This window comes from Hordeum vulgare, chromosome 1H (genome assembly GCF_904849725.1).
Source record: "Hordeum vulgare subsp. vulgare chromosome 1H, MorexV3_pseudomolecules_assembly, whole genome shotgun sequence".
Taxonomy (NCBI): domain Eukaryota; kingdom Viridiplantae; phylum Streptophyta; class Magnoliopsida; order Poales; family Poaceae; genus Hordeum; species Hordeum vulgare.
Window position 1 is genome coordinate 502,000,310 of NC_058518.1, and position 18,680 is coordinate 502,018,989.

Below are 18,680 nucleotides of genomic sequence, written 5' to 3' on the forward strand. Positions count from 1 at the left end.
ACGATCTTCTCTGAGAAAAGTCAAGAAACCAGTCTGAAGGCAGCAAAGCTTCACTTGGTTCTTTACGAAGGAAACAACACTACAAATTACAGTAGCTCACAACACTGCTACCTGGGCCGGCCCATGTAGCTTTTCCTTTCCTTTTTCTGTTTTCTTCCTTTTTATTTTTCACCTTTTTATTCATGGTTTTACATTTACTTTTACTATATTAATTTAATTTCATGATCCCATTTTTAAAATTCATGAACTTTTTTAATATATGATTTTTTTCCAAAACAAATCATGAATATTTTTAAAATCCACGAACATTTAAAAAAATGATGAAAATTTTAAATTCATGAACAATTTTAGAAGTTCATGATTTTTTTCCCAATAATACATATTTTATATATGCCAAAAAACCCATCAACTATTTCTTTTCCAAGTTCCAGTGCTTTTGTTTTTTCTAGTGTTTTCAAAATTCATGGATATTGGCGATGGCCACCGTTGGCTGTACAACACTGCATTGCAGTTACGTTGCTCCTGCTGCACTAGTCGGCAACCCAATAATTGCCAACTTTTGTACACTGTGACCATTTCCTTCTCTTTTTTCTAGGAGTTAAGTGATACTACATTGCACAAGAATGCTAAAATAATATTCTTAGCTAGCTCTCTAGCGAGCAAGGAAATCCTTGCCAAGTCAGTTTTACAGCCTTTTTTTTTTGAAAAATAATATAGCTTTATTAATTGCAAATAACGGTTACATCGTCTATAAGAAGAGATACAATACCATTCAAAGGCTCATCAAACAATCGCTTGTTGCAGAAAATTTCGTTAACCTAGCCAGTTCTTGGGCAAACTTATTCGCTTTCCCTATTACAATGTTTAAAACCAGTGAGAGAAAAATCACAAGAGAAAATAGTAATAATTGAAAACTGCCGCTACCGCCCCCGTAGATGGTGCTCCATTCTTCATTGTATCAATGACTTCCATATTATCAGAGGAATAACAAGACGAATGCATCCCGCTTTTTGTGGGAGAGTTTTACAGGCTCTTCATACTGAAGTGATGCCAAAAGAATGGCGCCCTCACGTAATCTCCATCTATAAATATAGGCGTACCATAAGTTTTCTACATTATTTTGTCACTACCACCAGAAAATATTCATGAAAAACATACGAAATCAAAAGACATGTTTCTTCCATGCCCCCCTGCCGGAGGGGGAATTCTCATAGTTGTTCATTTGTGAGAGAGGGTCCATCCGGACCCGAGATATACAATAATAGATGTTGGCGGTAAGACATAAATCGTGATCTTGTGGTCTATAATAAGGAGTGGAATTTGAGAGATTTAGTACAATTGACATGACTTCTTACATGTTGGTAAGGATGGCAATGGGTAGGGTATCGTGCGGGTAAAATACCCATACCCATGTTTCTCACGAGCATAAAATTGTACTCATACCCTACCCATCAGGTAGATATCCATGCCCATACCCTATAGGTATATGTACCCGATGGCTACTCATCGGGATGCTCAACACAACATGGATGGATGGTGGTGTGATTGCTAGTCCATTGTATGGTGGAGACTCCAGCCACTGAGAGGTTTGTATGGTTGAGGAATTGGTTGTTGGGAGGAGGATGAGGTGAGAAATGAAGCTTATTACATGCAAAGACTCACTAGCATAGAGTTTATTACACATGTGACACACCGACAAGATAATCGGGTAGGTTCTAAGCATACCCATCGGCACAAAATTATACCCATGCTCTACCCACAACTAGTCAGGTAGGATTTGGGTACTGCCCATGGGTACGAAAATGTGCCCATACCCTACTCATGCGGGTCGGTTACCCATGGGTAAAATTTCCATCCTTAATAGTTGGTGTGATTGAATTCTATTAAAATTTATTGCTCTAGCTTCCTTTTAACATCTTGCTCACATGGCACACAAGAATCTATCAATGAATTAATTTCCCTGAAATAAAGAAACAATCTGCCAGCTAATCATTCTTATTCAGTGTGATGCACGCCTTCTACACAGTGTTTATGCACTCTTCCCACAAAAAAGAAACATAATTACAGCCGAGGCGCTCACTCAGTTTGTCAAAATGGCCAAATAAGAGGTCGCAAAATCTTAGCGCACAAGAGTTGAAAAAGAGGAACATGGCATGGATTCCAAAAGAAAGGACTCAAAAGAAGAATGATGTGCAAGCTTCCATTGCAAGAAGTGAGACAAAGGTGAAGAAGAAAAAGAGATAAAACTATGAACAACAAAGACGAAGGTTTGCACATTGAAATCTTCAGTTTACACATCATTCGTATTCTTCAACTATGTCATTAATGCCTATGCCATGGAATTCATCTTCAGGTGTTATTGCTTACTCTCCATGGGCTTATTTCGATCCATGGATGTAATATAATTTCATGCATCATGAAAGGGTATTACCAAATCACCATGCATTGGATTAGCTTCACTCTTATTGGTAATCTAAATAGACAATATATACTTACCTCCCTAAGTATAGATGGCTAATATATACTTATCGTCCTAAGCACATATAAAATGGTCGATGGAGCGTTGATATCATCCTTAGAATAAGCACAGTGCAAATTAATTTTTAGCACATTAGCTTTGCAAAAAATAGGGGGCATGTATTGGCGCCATATTTTGGCACGGCAAAAAGCATGATTAAGATGGTTTCAAATGAAAATGCTCTCATCATGAAAATTCTTTGTCTTTGATTTTTGGATCGTCTCCATCCGAGGTAGTGTATAAATTCTAGAGACAATACATGCGCCCGGACATGACATGTCTTCCCTATTTGCTCCTATATTGGCTGCCTCCATGCTAGGACATCTCATTGGTTGTGGCTGCACGTTCTTCTGTTGACAACAACTTTTGTATGGCGTATTGCGACCTCAATATTAGGGATGGCACCCGCAGGATATGGGTATAAGTGGAGCCACCCCATTTTCTTACTCGTCCACCGATCTTACTCATCATCCTTATCCATACCTGTTATCCGACATGGTAGACTGGTACCCACGGGTAAAATTATGCATGTTTGTGAATCAATAATTTGAACAACTTATAGTCATAAACAACAACTTATAGTCACAGTTTGTAAAAATAGATCATAACAACAACGTATACTTATAAACAACATCATATAGTCATAAGCAACAACACATAGTCATACATTTTCATTTCACAAACTCTTTTTCTTTGCGGGAACATTTCACAAACTCTTGACATAGTGTAGATTATAGAGATAATATTGAGTTTACGAAGATTTTATATGGATACATGGGTATGTGGTATGGGTTATATGATCCCATACCTGTATCCGCTCTATTCGATAGGTTTCAGATTTTTCTTTTTATATATCCATCGCTAATTTTTTTTGTTCCATACTCTTATCTTAATAGGGTTTTTACCCGCAGGACACGTGGGTAATGGATATCCATTACCATCTACTCAAGATGACTTCAAATTGAAAAAAACATTCCACACCAAAGTTGTTCGTCTAATTGACCCCCCCCCCCCCCCCACACACACACAAAAATGGTTGGTCACATCTCCGGTGTGTTGTCAAATCTCGAACACTTAGCCTTTAATTTGGTCTCCGACCTCCACACGTGGGGTTTTGGTCTTAATCGACCAGCGGACCATAATACTACACTCCGGCCGGGTATTGAACCGTTCCAGCTTGTTCGACACGGAGCAACCATCACAGGAAGTGTCGCAGAAACCTGCACTAACGTTAGAGGAATGCATGCTTTTGAAGTTTGAACCCTGAATTTAGGTCAAAAGCAAGAACACGTACGAATATTATTTGTTCAACACGAAGCTGGAATTCCTCGTGTAGACGGGCTGGTCCTGCTCGTAGCGTCCTTGTTAATGGAGCCAACGGAAGCAGCTCATCGATCACTTGCCGTACATAGTCAAGAAATAGCTCCTCTGAACTGGACCAAATGTATCCCGTGTATAGAGTTCCAATCAGAATACATACCACCTTTGATTCAGTAGACCCTTCCTTCACAAAACATAGAAAGGAAAACATATACCAACCACTTATTATACATTATTATATGCTATAGGTTGTACGTATACCCACATCGTATTGCATATATACGACGGCCTTTAGTGTACAATACGAGGTGGTAGGGGGTGGTTTACCAAAGCATACCTCATCCTCAATACATACATACTCCCTCCGTTTGTGAATAAATGTACATCTAGCTTTTGTCCAAAGTCAAAGTTTGACCCATTTTATAGAAAAAATAGTAGCATATATGAAACCAAATTGTTACATTATGGAACTACATTTCAAAACGAATATAATGATACTAATTTAGTGTCATAAATGCTGCTACTTTTTTCTATAAGTTCGGTTAATTTTTTTAATTTTGACTTAAAACAAAAACTAGATGTACACTTATACTAGATGTCGCTAGCCCTTGCCACGGATTGAAGTAGACTAACCGATGTCAATGAGAAATATTGACCGTACAGCGTTGACGTCATCAAGACTACCCGTCAGTTGTTGTAGGCAAATCAACTGTGTGTGCTGCTGACCATCTCTTAGGTCTCCGTCCAATGGTCAAAGGGAGATCGGAAGAAGCGACCGATTCTACACGGCCGGGCAAAGCAACACACGTATGCCCATGCTCCTCCCATGCATCATCTCTCTCTATATAAACCGAGAGCCATCATGAAAATCCACCCATCTCCATTTTTAGCAGAAACAAAGCAGCAAACAAGCCCTGCTGAAGCTCGGAACCTGAAGCCGAAGCTACTAGGCACGAAGCAAGGTAATCTTTTCCCTCCTAGATCAAAATCAGTTGTACGTCTCCTGTCGGCGCGCGGCAGCAGCGCCACAAGAGCGATGGCGGCGTGGATGAGGATCGTGCTGCTGGTCGTGTTCTTGGTGCACATGTTCAACGTTGTGGCGCCTGTCTCGGCGAGGGCGTTGAAGGGCGACGCCTCCTGGCTCAAGGACGGCATCGGGATGGTGATCGACATGCTCGGCGACCTGAAATCAGGATCCAGCCCTCCCACGCACTGCTGCTAATGGGTCAAGCAAACCCATGCATCAGCTAGCTTCTCGCAGTTTTCCTTCGGTTGGAAGATGTAAAGATGCGAGGCTCAGTTTTCTTTTGCCTCTTTGCTGTAGAGGGGTATAGCTAGGATCATTCTTTTGTTTTAGAGCATGAACTGGCTATTCAACAAATGTCTAACCTTAACCATCTCTTTTGAATACAAAACATATACATATACATATATATACATGTACATATACATACACACACACACACACACACACATATATATATACATATATATATATATATATATATATATATATATATATATATATATATATATATATATATATATATATATATATATATATTATATATATTAAGTTGGCTAAGCTAGGGCTCCTCCCATGCGTTTGAGTTGTTGGCCGTTGGCTGTTCCCTGGCTCAGACGTGTCATCAGTTTTCTCTATGGCTCACATCCGGTTTTTAACTCGGTTCACTTTCGGTTTTGTGGTGTGTTCTTGGACTAGACTAAATGGTTCTTATGGACTCTAGAAATTGTAACAAATAACTGATTTTGTGAGCTTATAAATTAGACTACTTACAATCATCGATTCAATCGACCTTACATCATGTCTTCGCAAATACTAGTCTACACAACACATGCAATGTTCTAACTATTAAAATAGTAATCTTTGAAGCCATGCTATTCAAATGATGTGCCATCTAATGGTAGAAATGTCCGTAGTAGTGGCCATATGGCAAGGGTTTTCTCTTTAGACCATGAGGAAGAAATTGTTTGAGTGACCGTATCACCACTAGCTGAGACCTCTGCGGTCGGATTCAAAGGCGCAACCATTGGTGCTTCATCATGCAAACTAGTGCCATATAAGGCAAGACATCTTCAAGGATGGAGTAGCACATATATCCTAGTGAAAAAACTACCAGGCAGCCATGCTGACACAATAGTATGGATGCCCTATCTACAGAGTGTTTATGCACATATATCCTTTAATTTAATTTGAATTGTCAGGAGGCAATTGAGCGGCTGGGACAGCTGGATCCCGCACAAGGGCACATCAAGCTTTAAGTAGTAGTTTTTGAAACTGATGGTTTTGTCAGTCACAACTTTGAAACTTATGATTTGTCGGTTGCTCGTACCAGGTTTCAGAGGTGAAACTTAAAACTTACGATTTTGCCAGCCGCAGATTCTGAAGCATCAGATTTTGTCAGTTGCTCATACCAACTTCAAAAGTTTAAACTTAACGGAATTTTGACAACTTATCAAAAAATAGTCAATACAGATCTCATTTCAAATCCCGTCACGAGAAACACAAATATGAAAACACAACTTGATTTGGACTTTTGGTTTAGAAGATATGAAAGATTGAAAGTCGAAAGCCAAAAGAAAAAGGGGGCTGCATGTCTCTCTCCCGGGTGCTACAAATTCACACCCAACATTATTCGATGATCCTAGCACTCGATATGTACATAGTAGGGCAATTACTATTACTTGCGTAGGGTGTGGAGTAGTGTTTTCCCGTGCAAATTAACCAGCACTGATGGGTCATCGCAATTTAGGGAACCAGTTTCCCTTTCATTTTCCTTTTTTTTTGTTTTTTGTTTTTTTAAATTGTGGTTTATGCATTTTTTTTCCTTTTATTTTAAATTTTCTATTCAATGTTTTTTCCATTCTGTATTTCTATATGCAAATACTATTTCAAATAATATGTGGTGAACATTTTTGCAATGCATGATGAACATATGTTATAGAATATGTGACAACCACTTTTTTGATAATGATTACCTTTTTTTTCTAATATGGGATGAGCATTTTTTAAACATGCAAGAATTTTTTGTGCGAGATAAACATTTTTCTTAGAGACGTGACAAATATTTTTCAAATATGCGCCAAACATTTTTCAAATATGTGACTTACATTTTTTTAACATGATGAACATTTATTTCTAACAGAAAGTGAATATTTTCTCAATACGTGGTGATTATGCGATGTGAATTTTCCAAAATATGGGATGAACATTTATAAATGTCAGACGGGTCACTTGACTAGCTCTTTATGGGATCACATTATTCACATGTTGCTGGAAAACCTGCGACATGTGTGAAGATAAGGGTTTCAGTCATCGGTCTGGATTTCTAAAATTCATAGATTGTAAGTTTCCAAATTCATCTCAATAAAATGATAGTCAATAACACAACAATTGTAACTATTAATACTAACCTCTGGACTTGAGTTTCAGAGTAGGTCACCTCTGGGGCATTGTCAATTATCACATCCTTTAAAAGATCAGTTTCGATAATGGTCAGATCTTTCTCATAGCTTCTATCTACCTAGACATATGACTCCCGGAAAAAATGTCATGATATAAGCCTGTTCTTGGGATCCAGTGCATTAATCAATTGGTTTGCATAAGAACTTATGCTAGCCGTGAAGACAACAATCTCAAACATATGAACCGCCTCTGCAAGCAAGGCGTCCACATGTGGTCTCTTCTTCACGTAGATAGTGTACTATTGTTCTTCGCGGTGCATAGGGAACGAAAAGTCCGCGCCATGGTGGTAGCTTGCCGAATGGATATGGGTGCCTATGCAACAGAAAATTAGCATGTCAATAATCTTAAGTTCAAGAAAAGAAACCTACAGGACAAAAAAAAAGCATTTAACAACTTACCATCAAGATCAAGTGCAAGAGTGATATTCTTCCTAGGTGCTAGTAACATTGGTATATCATCAATCAGATCGACGCCAGTGAGATCAACTAATTCAGCTATAGGAGTTAATTCCATTGGTACTTGAGTTTCATCCATCTCAGTAAGATCAATTATTTCAAGTGAAGAGCAAGTTGAAGGCTGACCAAGGAATTGAGACTTTTGGTTATTATCAAAGCACATGTCTGCAGTTGTACCAGCAAAGGCAAAACTGCCGGCCCCTACATTTTCATGAATGGTAAGGAGTACTCCATGACTACCGCTCATTGTTCTCATGTCATCCATATCATAGTTATTACTTAGAACCCATCTGAAGTATTAAGCATATAAAGAGGAGAATCCTCAGCTGGGAAACTGGACAACAGGCTGCAACTCTGACTCTGAGTTTTTTCATTACCATCCATGATAGCATGATTTGGTCCTGCTAAATTTTCATCTCCATCAGTAAAATAGGAAGGTGCTTCTAAAAATTCCATCTCAATCTCAAAAAAAACACAAGGAAAACCATAACACAATGGTAAGTTCATAAGTAGTACCCCCCCCCATAATATAAGATGTTATTACATCCAAATGTGAGCACATATAAAAATATCAAACTTATGCTCCCATGAAGTGCAAAAAAAGGTCTTATATTATGTGCAGTATATAACAATATCAGACTTATGCTCAACACTTTGCTTAATATTAAGTTCCCATGAAGTGCATCAAGTGTTGCTTTACCGGTTAGTTATTTTTTCCCTAGAATGGTTAGACGGTTTGACAAATAAACCACATCAAGCATGACACAGATATGCTTAGATGGTTTTATGATCAAGCCATGCCTAACTTTCTAACAGAAGTAAGAGATGCTGATGACCCATACACATCTCCCTTAATGACGTTGAAAGATAGAGCAAAGTTTAATCAAAAAAATCAAAGTTCATTAAATTCACAGCTAATAGACATATGTAGGTAATTTGAGTTCTTACGGGGTTAGTTAAGGCTTATTCAAAAACACTAGAACACAAGAAGTTAGTACAAAACACTCATTAGCTTGCCTCACGAGGGAAAAGTATTGAGAGAGGCTTTAGTTCCTGCTGAACCGGTGGGCTTCCTGTGTAGCGTGATGTAGCACAACACCAAACACCATCAACTAAAAGCATCCAATGCTAAAGAAAGATACCAAGGCCTATCTAGGTCACTAATAAACTAGAGAAAATCATAAGTAATAAAAAAAATCCGCGGGAGAAATCCCACCCAAGATCAAGTGAGGAAACACAGGGGGTCTCGTTCGAATTCGCACGCGTCCCTCGATACAAAGACTAAGAAAGAAGAAAAACACCACCCAATTGCAGACCGGAGAACGAAGATGAATCTGCAATCCCATGCTCCACTGAAGCCCACATCCAATTAACTACGCCCCAAAACGAGCACGAATGGAAACATGCACGGCTACAAACAGCCTATACGATGGCAGAGGTAGACCAATGGCTAGGAACCAAGGTTTTAAATTGCCGGCTATTGAATTTAGCGGATGGCTTTTTCATTGAGCTATTTGGGGCTATAGCTGGGTTATTTGAGGCTATAGCGGGCTATAGCGGCAAGATTGTGAAAGAAAGCAAAATAGTTGGACACTGCAGAAACAACAATAGCGGCAGCTATAGCTGATAATAGCCGACAATTTAAAACTCTGCTAGGAACCGAGCACCGCCGGCGCCCGGAGCAGCGAGGCCCAGGTTCCAATCTAAAACACAGGAGATAGGCGATGACACTACTACACGATGCAATTGATGCCTGCTAGCTTACCAGAGCGTGGGGCAGTAGTATGATAAATCTTTAAAACTGGCCACTTGCCCTCTCCTCTCGGGAGCGGCGACGGAGGAGACGAGTGAGTCACGCGCATAACACACTCGTGCGAGACGGAGGAGACATGGTCATAACCACATGGTCTCACGGGTCAGATGGGACTCCAATGCAGCTTATCCCAGCGCAATGACATTAATGAACGTATGATGCTATGAACAGTACATTTAACCAAAATAGTTCCTCAACATGCAAATCCTTTCCAGAATCTTCTCCCTTCCTCTATCAGAATTCGAACATTTTCAAACAACCGGCTAAAGTTTGGCTCCTTGTGTACGATATGGACAATATTCTTTTTCTTTCGATGACAAGGAGTTGACAACATTTTCATTTCTTTCAACCTCGAAGAAAAAATATTCCTTTTCTTCCAAGCAGTTAATATCTCTTGCCACGAAGGTACAGAGTGTATACTTATGTTCGAAGAAAAGGGGGCTATTGCCAAGCGGGCACGACCATACCACATTGTTCAGTTGTGGAGTGGGAGTGTCACTGTTCATTTCAAATCCCCCGTCACTAGAAACACGAATATAAAAAAACAACTTGATTTGAACTTTTGGTTTAGAAGATATGAAAGATTGAAAGCCGAAAGCCAAAAGAAAATGGGGATGCATGTCTCTCCACCTGGGTGCTACAAATTGACACCTAACATGATTCGACGATCGTGGGTGTAGCACTTGAGATATGTACATAGTAGGGAATTCCTATTCCTTGCCTAGGGCGCGGAGTAGTGTTTTGATGTGCAACTTCACCGACGCTCATGGGTCAGCCCAATTTATGGTACTGGTTTCCCTTTTATTTTTCAGTTTTTTGTTTCCTGTATTTCATTTCAAAAAATTCTTGTTTATGCCTTTTTGCTTTTTATATAAATGTTCTATTCAGTGTTTTTTTTCACTTTGTGTTTCTATATGCAAATACTACTTCAAATAATATATGATGAGCATTTTTTGCAATGCACGATTAATATATATTATAGAATATGCGAGAACAAGAACACAATTTTAAAAAATGATTACCTTTTTTCTAATAAGGAATGAACATTTTATAACTATGCCAGAATTTTTGTGCGAGATAAACATTTTTCCTAGAGACGTCAAAAATATTTTTCAAATATGCGACTTACATTTTTTAACGTGATAAACATTTCTTTCTAATGGAAAGTCAATATTTTCTCAATACGTGGTGATTATGCGATGGAAACTTTCCAAAATATGGAATGAACATTTATAAATGTCAGACGGGTCACTTGATCAGCTCATTATGTGTATCGCATTATTCACATGTTGCTGGAAAACTTGCGACATGCGTGAAGATAAGGGTTTCAGTCAACGACCGGTCATGAAAATTTCTCAAAATCATAGATTCTAAGTTTCCATATTCATGTCAATAATATGGTAAGCAATAGAACTATAATCTTAACTATGAATAATGACCTCCAGACTTGAGTTTCAGAGTAAGTCACCTCTGGGCCATTGTCAATTATCACAACCTTTGCAAGATCAGCTCCGATAATGGTCAGATCCTTCTGATAGCTTTCATCTACCGAGACTTATGACTCCTAGAAAAAACATCGTGATATCGGTCTGTTCTTGGGATCCAGTGCATTAATCAACTGGTTTGCATACGAAATTATGCTAGCCGTGAAGACAACAAGCTCAAACATATGAGCCGCTTTCCTTGCAGAGGCGTCCAAATGTGGTCTCTTCTTCACGTAGGTAGTAAGTTCATAGGTATTACTCCCCCCGCCCCATAATATAAGATGTTATTACATCCAGTATGTGAGCATATTGGACGTAATAACGTCTTATATTATGGGACGAAGGGAGTATATAATAATATCAGACTTCTGCTCAATCAGTTTGCTTAATACTAAGTTCCCATGAAGTGCATCAAGTGTAGCTTTACGAGTTAGTTATTTTTCCCTAGACGGGTAAGACGGTTTGACAAATGAATCCACATCAAAGATGACATAGATATGCTTAGATAGTTTTATGATCAAGCCATGTCTAACTTTCTAACAGAAGTAAGAGATACTTATGACTCGTACACATCTCCCTTAATGACGTTGAAAGACAAAGCAAAGTTTAATAAGCAAATCACAATTTATTAAATTTGCAGTTAATATACATATGTGGACAATCTGAGTTATTCCGGAGTTAGTTAAGGCTTATTCGGAAACACGGGAACATAGGCAGTTAGTACAACACGCCCATTAGCTTGCCTCATGAGGGAAAAGTATTGAGAGAGGCTTTAGTTCCCGCTGAACCGTTGGCTTCCTGCGTACCCTGAAGTAGCCCAACACCAAACACCATCAATTAGAAGCATCCAATGCTAAATAAAGATACCAAGGCCTATCTAGGTAACTAATAAACTAGATAAAATCATAAGTGATCAAAAAAATCTGCGGGAGAAATCCCCACCCAAGATCAAGCGAGGAAACACACCGGGATCTCGTTTGAATTCGCAGCGTTCCCCGATACAAAGACTAAACAAATAAGAAAAACACCACCCAACTGTAGACTGGAGAACGAAGATGAATCTCTGATCCAATGCTCCACTGAAGCCCCCATTCAATTAACTACGCCCCAAAACGAGCACGAATGAAAACATGCACGGCTAGAACAGCCTATGCCGTGGCAGAGGCACACCAATAATTAACTAGGAACCGAGCACCGTCGGCGCCCGGGGCAGTGAGGCCTAGGTTTCGATCTAAAACATAGGAGAAAGGCGACGACACAACTAACACGAAGCAATTGACGCGTGCTTGTTTACGAGAGCGTACAACAGTAGTATGATAAATCTTTAAAACTGGCTGCTTCCCCTCTCCTCTTGGCAGCGGCAACGGAGGGGATGTGTGTGTCATGCGCGGAACACACTCGTGCGAGACGGAGGAGACATGGTCATAACCACATGGTATCACCGGGCAGGTGGCACTCCAGTGCAGCTTATCCTAGCACAGTGACATTAATGAATCTACGAGCCTTTGAGCAGTACATTTAATCAAAATAATTCGGCCACGTGCAAATCCATTCCAGAATCTTCTCCCTCCCTCCCTCCCTCCATCAGAATCCGAACATTTTCCAAACCAGGTTCTCTGTGTAATTGCTTTGAAACAACATTCCTTTTAACAATATTCCTTTTCTTCCTATGCAAGGAGTTGACAGCGTCTTCTTGTCTTTCAACCTCAAAGAAAAAAACATCCTTTTCTTACAAGCAGTCAATATCTCATGCCGCGAAGGTGGCCTGGCACACTTATTTACCATACCGAAGTATCAGTAGCATAGTGTATACTTATATTTCAAGAAATGGGGCTATTGCCAAGCGGACACGGCCATACCACGTTGTTCATGTCTTGTGGAGTGGGAGCGTCACATTGTTTATTCAAATTCCTCGTCACCAGAAACACGAATATGAAAAAACAACTTGATTTGAACTTTTGGTTTAGAAGATATGAAAGATTGAGTATCGAAAACCAAAAGAAAATGGGGCTGCATGTCTCTACACCCGGGTGCTACAAATTCACACCTACCATGATTCGACGATCCTAGGTGTAGCACTCGAGATATGTACATAGTAGGGGAATTGCTATTCCTTGCCTAGGGTGCGGAGTAGTATTTTCCTGCGCAACTTCACCGACGCTCATGTCTCAGCCCAATTTAGGGTACCGATTTCCCTTTTATTTTTCAATTTTTTCTTTCCCGTATTTTTCTTTCAAAAAATTCTGGTTCATGCCTTTTTGCTTTTTGTATAAATTGTCTATTCAGTGTTTTTTACATTCTGTGTTCCTATATGCAAATACTACTTCTAATAATATGTGATGAGCATTTTTTGTAATGCACGATGAACATATATTATAGAATATGCGAGAACAAGAACAACTTTTGAAAAATGATTACCTTTTTTTCTGATAAGGAATGAACATTTTATAACTATGCCAGAATTTTTGTGTGAGATAAACATTTTTCCTAGAGACGTCAAAAATATTTTTCAAATATGCTCCAAACATTTTTCAAATATGCAACTTACATTTTTCAACGTGATAAACATTTATTTCTAATAGAAAGTAAATATTTTCTCAATACGTGGTGATTATGCGACGGAAAATTTCCAAAATATGGAATGAACATTTATAAATGTCAAACGGGTCACTTGATCAGCTCTTTATGGGTATCGCATTATTCACATGTTGCTGGAAAACCCGCGACATGCGTGAAGATAAGGGTTGCAGTCATCGGTCGGTCATGGAAATTTCTGAAAATCATAGATTCTAAGTTTCCAAATTCATCTCAATAATATGGTAGTCAATAGAACTATAATCTTAACTATGAATAATGACCTCCGGAATTGAGTTTGAGAGTAACTCACCTCTGGGCCATTGTCAATTATTACACCCTTTGAAAGATCAGCTTCGATAATGGTCAGATCCTTCTGATAGCTTCCATCTACCAAGACGTATAACTCCTAGAAAAAACATCGTGATATCAGTCTGTTCTTGGAATCCAGTGCATTAATCAACTGGTTTGCATAAGAAATTATGCTAGTTGTGAAGACAACAAGCTCAAACATATGAGCCGCTTTCCTTGCAGAGGTGTCTAGATGTGGTGTCTTCTTCACGTAGATAGTAAGTTCATAAGTATTACTCCCCCGCCCCATAATATAAGATGTTATTACATCCAGTATGTGAGCATATTATTGTAATAACGTCTTATATTATGAGACGGAGGGAGTATATACCAATATCAGACTTATGCTCAATCAGTTTGCTAAATATTAAGTTCCCATGAAGTGCATCAATTCTTGCTTTACGGGTTAGTTATTTTTCCATAGACAGATTAGACGGTTTGATAAATCAATCCACATCAAGCATGACATAGGTATGCTTAGATAGTTTTATGATCAAGCCATGTCTAACTTTCTAACAGAAGTAAGAGATACTCATGACTCGCAAACATCTCCCTTAATGACACTGAAAGACAAAGCACTGTCTAATAAGCAAATCAAAATTCATTAAATTCGCATTTAATATACATATATGGACAATCTGAGTTATTCCGGAGTTAGTTAAGGCTTGTTCGAAAACACTAGAACATAGGCAGTTAGTACAAAACACCCATTAGCTTGCCTCATGAGGGAAAAGTATTGAGAGAGGCTTTAGTTCCTGCTAAACCGGTGGGCTTCCCGCGTACCCTGAAGTAGCCCATCACCAAACACCATCAATTTAAAGCATCCGATGCTAAAGAAAGATACCAAGGCCTATCTAGGTCACTAATAAACTAGAGAAAATCATAAGTAATCAAAACAATCTGCGGGAGAAATCCCCACCCAAGATCAGGCGAGGAAACACACCGGGATCTCATTTGAATTCGCAGCATCCCCCAGTACAAAGACTAAACAAAGAAGAAAAACACCACCCAACTGCGGACCGGAGAACGAAGATGAATCTCCGATGCCATGCTCCACTGAAGCCCCCATTCAATTAACTACGCCCCAAAACGAGCACGAATGAAAACATGCACGGCTAGAACAGCCTATGCCGTGGCAGAGGTAGACCAATAGCTAGGAACCAAGCACCGCCGACGCCCGGAGCAGCGAGGCCCAGGTTTCGATTTAAAACACAGGAGATAGGCGACGACACAACTAAACGAAGCAATCGACGCGTGCTTGCTTACCAGAGCGTACGACAGTAGTGTCATAAATCTTTAAAACTGGCCACTTCCCCTCTCCTCTTGGCAGCGGCGACGGAGGAGCCGTGTGTGTCACGCGCGGAACACACTCGTACGAGACGGAGGAGACATGGTCATAACCACATCGTCTCACGGGGCAGGTGGGACTCTAGTGCAGCTTATCCTAGCGCGATGACATTAATGAATGTATGAGCCTTTGAGCAGTACATTTAATCAAAATAGTTCCGCCGCATGCAAATACATTCCAGAATCTTCTCCCTCCCTCCATTAGAATTCGAACATTTCCCAAACCAGGTTCCTTGTGTAATTGCTTTGAAACAACCATCTGAAGTTTGGCTCCTTGTGTATAATATGGACAATATTCTTTTCTTCCGATGCAAGGAGTTGACATCGTCTTCTTGTCTTTCAACCTCAAAGAAAAAACATTCCCCTTCTTACATGCAGTCATTATCTCATGCCGTGAAGGTGGCCTGGCACACTTATTTACCATACCGAAGTATCAGTAGCACGGTGTACACTTATGTTCGAAGAAAAGGGGGTTATTGCCAAGCGAACACAGTCATACCACATTGTTCAGGTCTTGTGGAGTGGGAGCGTCTCATTGTTCGTTCAAATCCCCCGTCACCAGAAACACGAATATGAAAAAACAACTTGATTTGAACTTTTGGTTTAGAAGATATGAAAGATTCAAAGTCGAAAGCCAAAAGAAAATGGGGGCTGCATGTCTCTGCACCTGGGTGCTACAAATTCACACCTAACATGATTCGATGATCCTAGGTGTAGCACTCGAGATATGTACGTAGTAGAGGAATTCCTATTCCTTGCCTAGGGTGCGGAATACTGTTTTCCTGCACAACTTCACCGGCGCTCATGCATCAGCCCAACTTAGGGTACCGGTTTCCCTTTTATTTTTCAACCTTTTGTTTTCTGTATTTTTTTTCAAAAAATTCTGGTTTATGCCTTTTTGCTTTTTATATAAATTTTCTATTCAGTGTTTCTTTTTCATTCCGTGTTTCTATATGCAAATACTACTTCTAATAATATGTGGTGAGCATCTTCTGCAATGCCCGATGAACATATATTATAGAATATGCGAGAACAAGAACACCTTTTTAGAAAATGATTACCTTTTTTTTCTAATAAGGAATGATAATTTTATAACTAAGCCAGATTTTTTGTGCGAGATAAACATTTTTCCTAGAGACGTGATTTTTTTTTTTCAAATATGCTCCAAACATTTTTTCGAATATGCGACTTACATTTTTCAAGGTGATAAACATTTCTTTCTAATAGAAACTCAATATTTTCTCAATATGTGGTGATTATGCGATGGAAATTTTCCAAAATATGGAATGAACATTTATAAATGTCAGACGGTCACTTGATCAGCTCTTTATGGGTATCACATTATTCACATGTTGCTGGAAAACCTGCGGCATGCGTGAAGATAAGGGTTGCAGTCATCAGCCGGTCATGGAAATTTCTCAAAACCATAGATTCTAAGTTTCCAAATTCATCTCAATAATACAGTAGTCAATAGAACTATAATCTTAACTATGAATAATTACCTCCGGACTTGAGTTTCAGAGTAACTTACCTCTGGGCCATTGTCAATTATCACAACCTTTGCAAGATCAGCTTCGATAATGGTCAGACCCTTCTGATAGCTTCCGTCTACCGAGACGTATGACTCCTAGAAAAAACGTCATGATATCAGTCTATTCTCGAGATCCAATGCATTAATCAACTAGTTTGCTTAAAAAATTATGCTAGCTGTGAAGACAACAAGCTCAAACATATGAGCCGCTTTCCTTGTAGAGGCGTCCAGATGTGGTCTCTTCTTCATGTAGATAGTAAGTTCATAAGTATTACACCCCCCATAATATAAGATGTTATTACATCCAGTATGTGAGCATATTGGATGTAATAATGTCTTATATTATGGGACGGGGGTAGTACATCAAGTGTTGCTTTACGAGTTAGTTATTTTTCCCTAGACAGGTTAGACGGTTTGACAAATCAATCCACATCAAGCATGACATAGATATGCTTAGATATTTATATGATCAAGCCATGTCTAACTTTCTAATAGAAGTAAGAGATACTCATGACTCGTACACATCTCCCTTAATTACGTTGAAAGACAAATCAAAGTTTAATAAGCAAATCCAAATTCATAGAATTCGCAGTTAATATACATATGTGGACAATCTCAGTTATTCCGGAGTTAGTTAAGGCTTATTCAGACACACTAGAACATAGGCAGTTAGTACAACACGCCCATTAGCTTGCCTCTTGAGGGAAAAGTACTGAGAGAGGCTTTAGTTCCTGCTGAACCGGTGGGCTTCCTGCGTACCCTGAAGTAGCTCAACACCAAACACCATCAATTAAAAGCATCCAATGCTAAAGAAAGATACCAAGGCCTATCTAGGTCACTAATAAACTAGAGCAAATCATAAGTAATCAAAAAAATCCGCGGGAGAAATCCCCACCCAAGATCAGGCGAGGAAACACACCGGGGCCTCGTTTGAATTTGCACGCATCACCCGGTACAAAGACTAAACAAAGAAGAAAAACACCACCCAACTACAGACCGGAGAACGAAGATGAATCTATGATCTCATGCTCCACTAAAGCCCCTATTCAACTAACTACGCCCCCAAACAAGCACGAATGAAAACATGCACAACTAGAACAACCTATGTTGTGGCAGAGGTAGACCAATAGCTAGGAACCGAGCACCGCCGGCACCTGGAGCAGCGAGGCCCAGGTTCCAATCTAAAACACAGGAGATAGGCGACGACACAACTACACGAAGCAATCGACGCGTGCTTGCTTACCAGAGCGTATGATAGTAGTATGATAAATCTTTAGAACTGGTCGCTTCCCCTCTCTCTTGGCAGCGGCGACGGAGGAGACGAGTGTGTCACGCGCGGAACACACTCGTACGAGATGGAGGATATATGGTCATAACCACATGGTCTCATGGAACAGGTGGTACTCCAGTGCAGCTTATCCTAGCACGGTGACATTAATGAATGTATGAGCCTTTGAGTAGTACATTTAATCAAAATAGTTCCGCCGCGTGCAAATCCATTCCAGAATCTTCTCCCTCCCTCCCTCCCTCCCTCCCTCCATCGGAATTCGAACATTTTTCAAACCAGGTTCCTTGTTTAATTGCTTTGAAACAACCGTCCGAAGTTTGGCTCCTTGTGTATAATATGGACAATATTCTTTTTCTTCCGATGAAAGGAGTTGACATCATTTTCTTGTCTTTCAACCTTAAAGAAAAAACATTCCTTTTCTTATAAGCACTCAATATCTCATGCGGCGAAGGTGGCCTGGCGCACTTATTTTTTCAAAAAGGAAAAAATAAAATAAGTGCATACTTATGTTC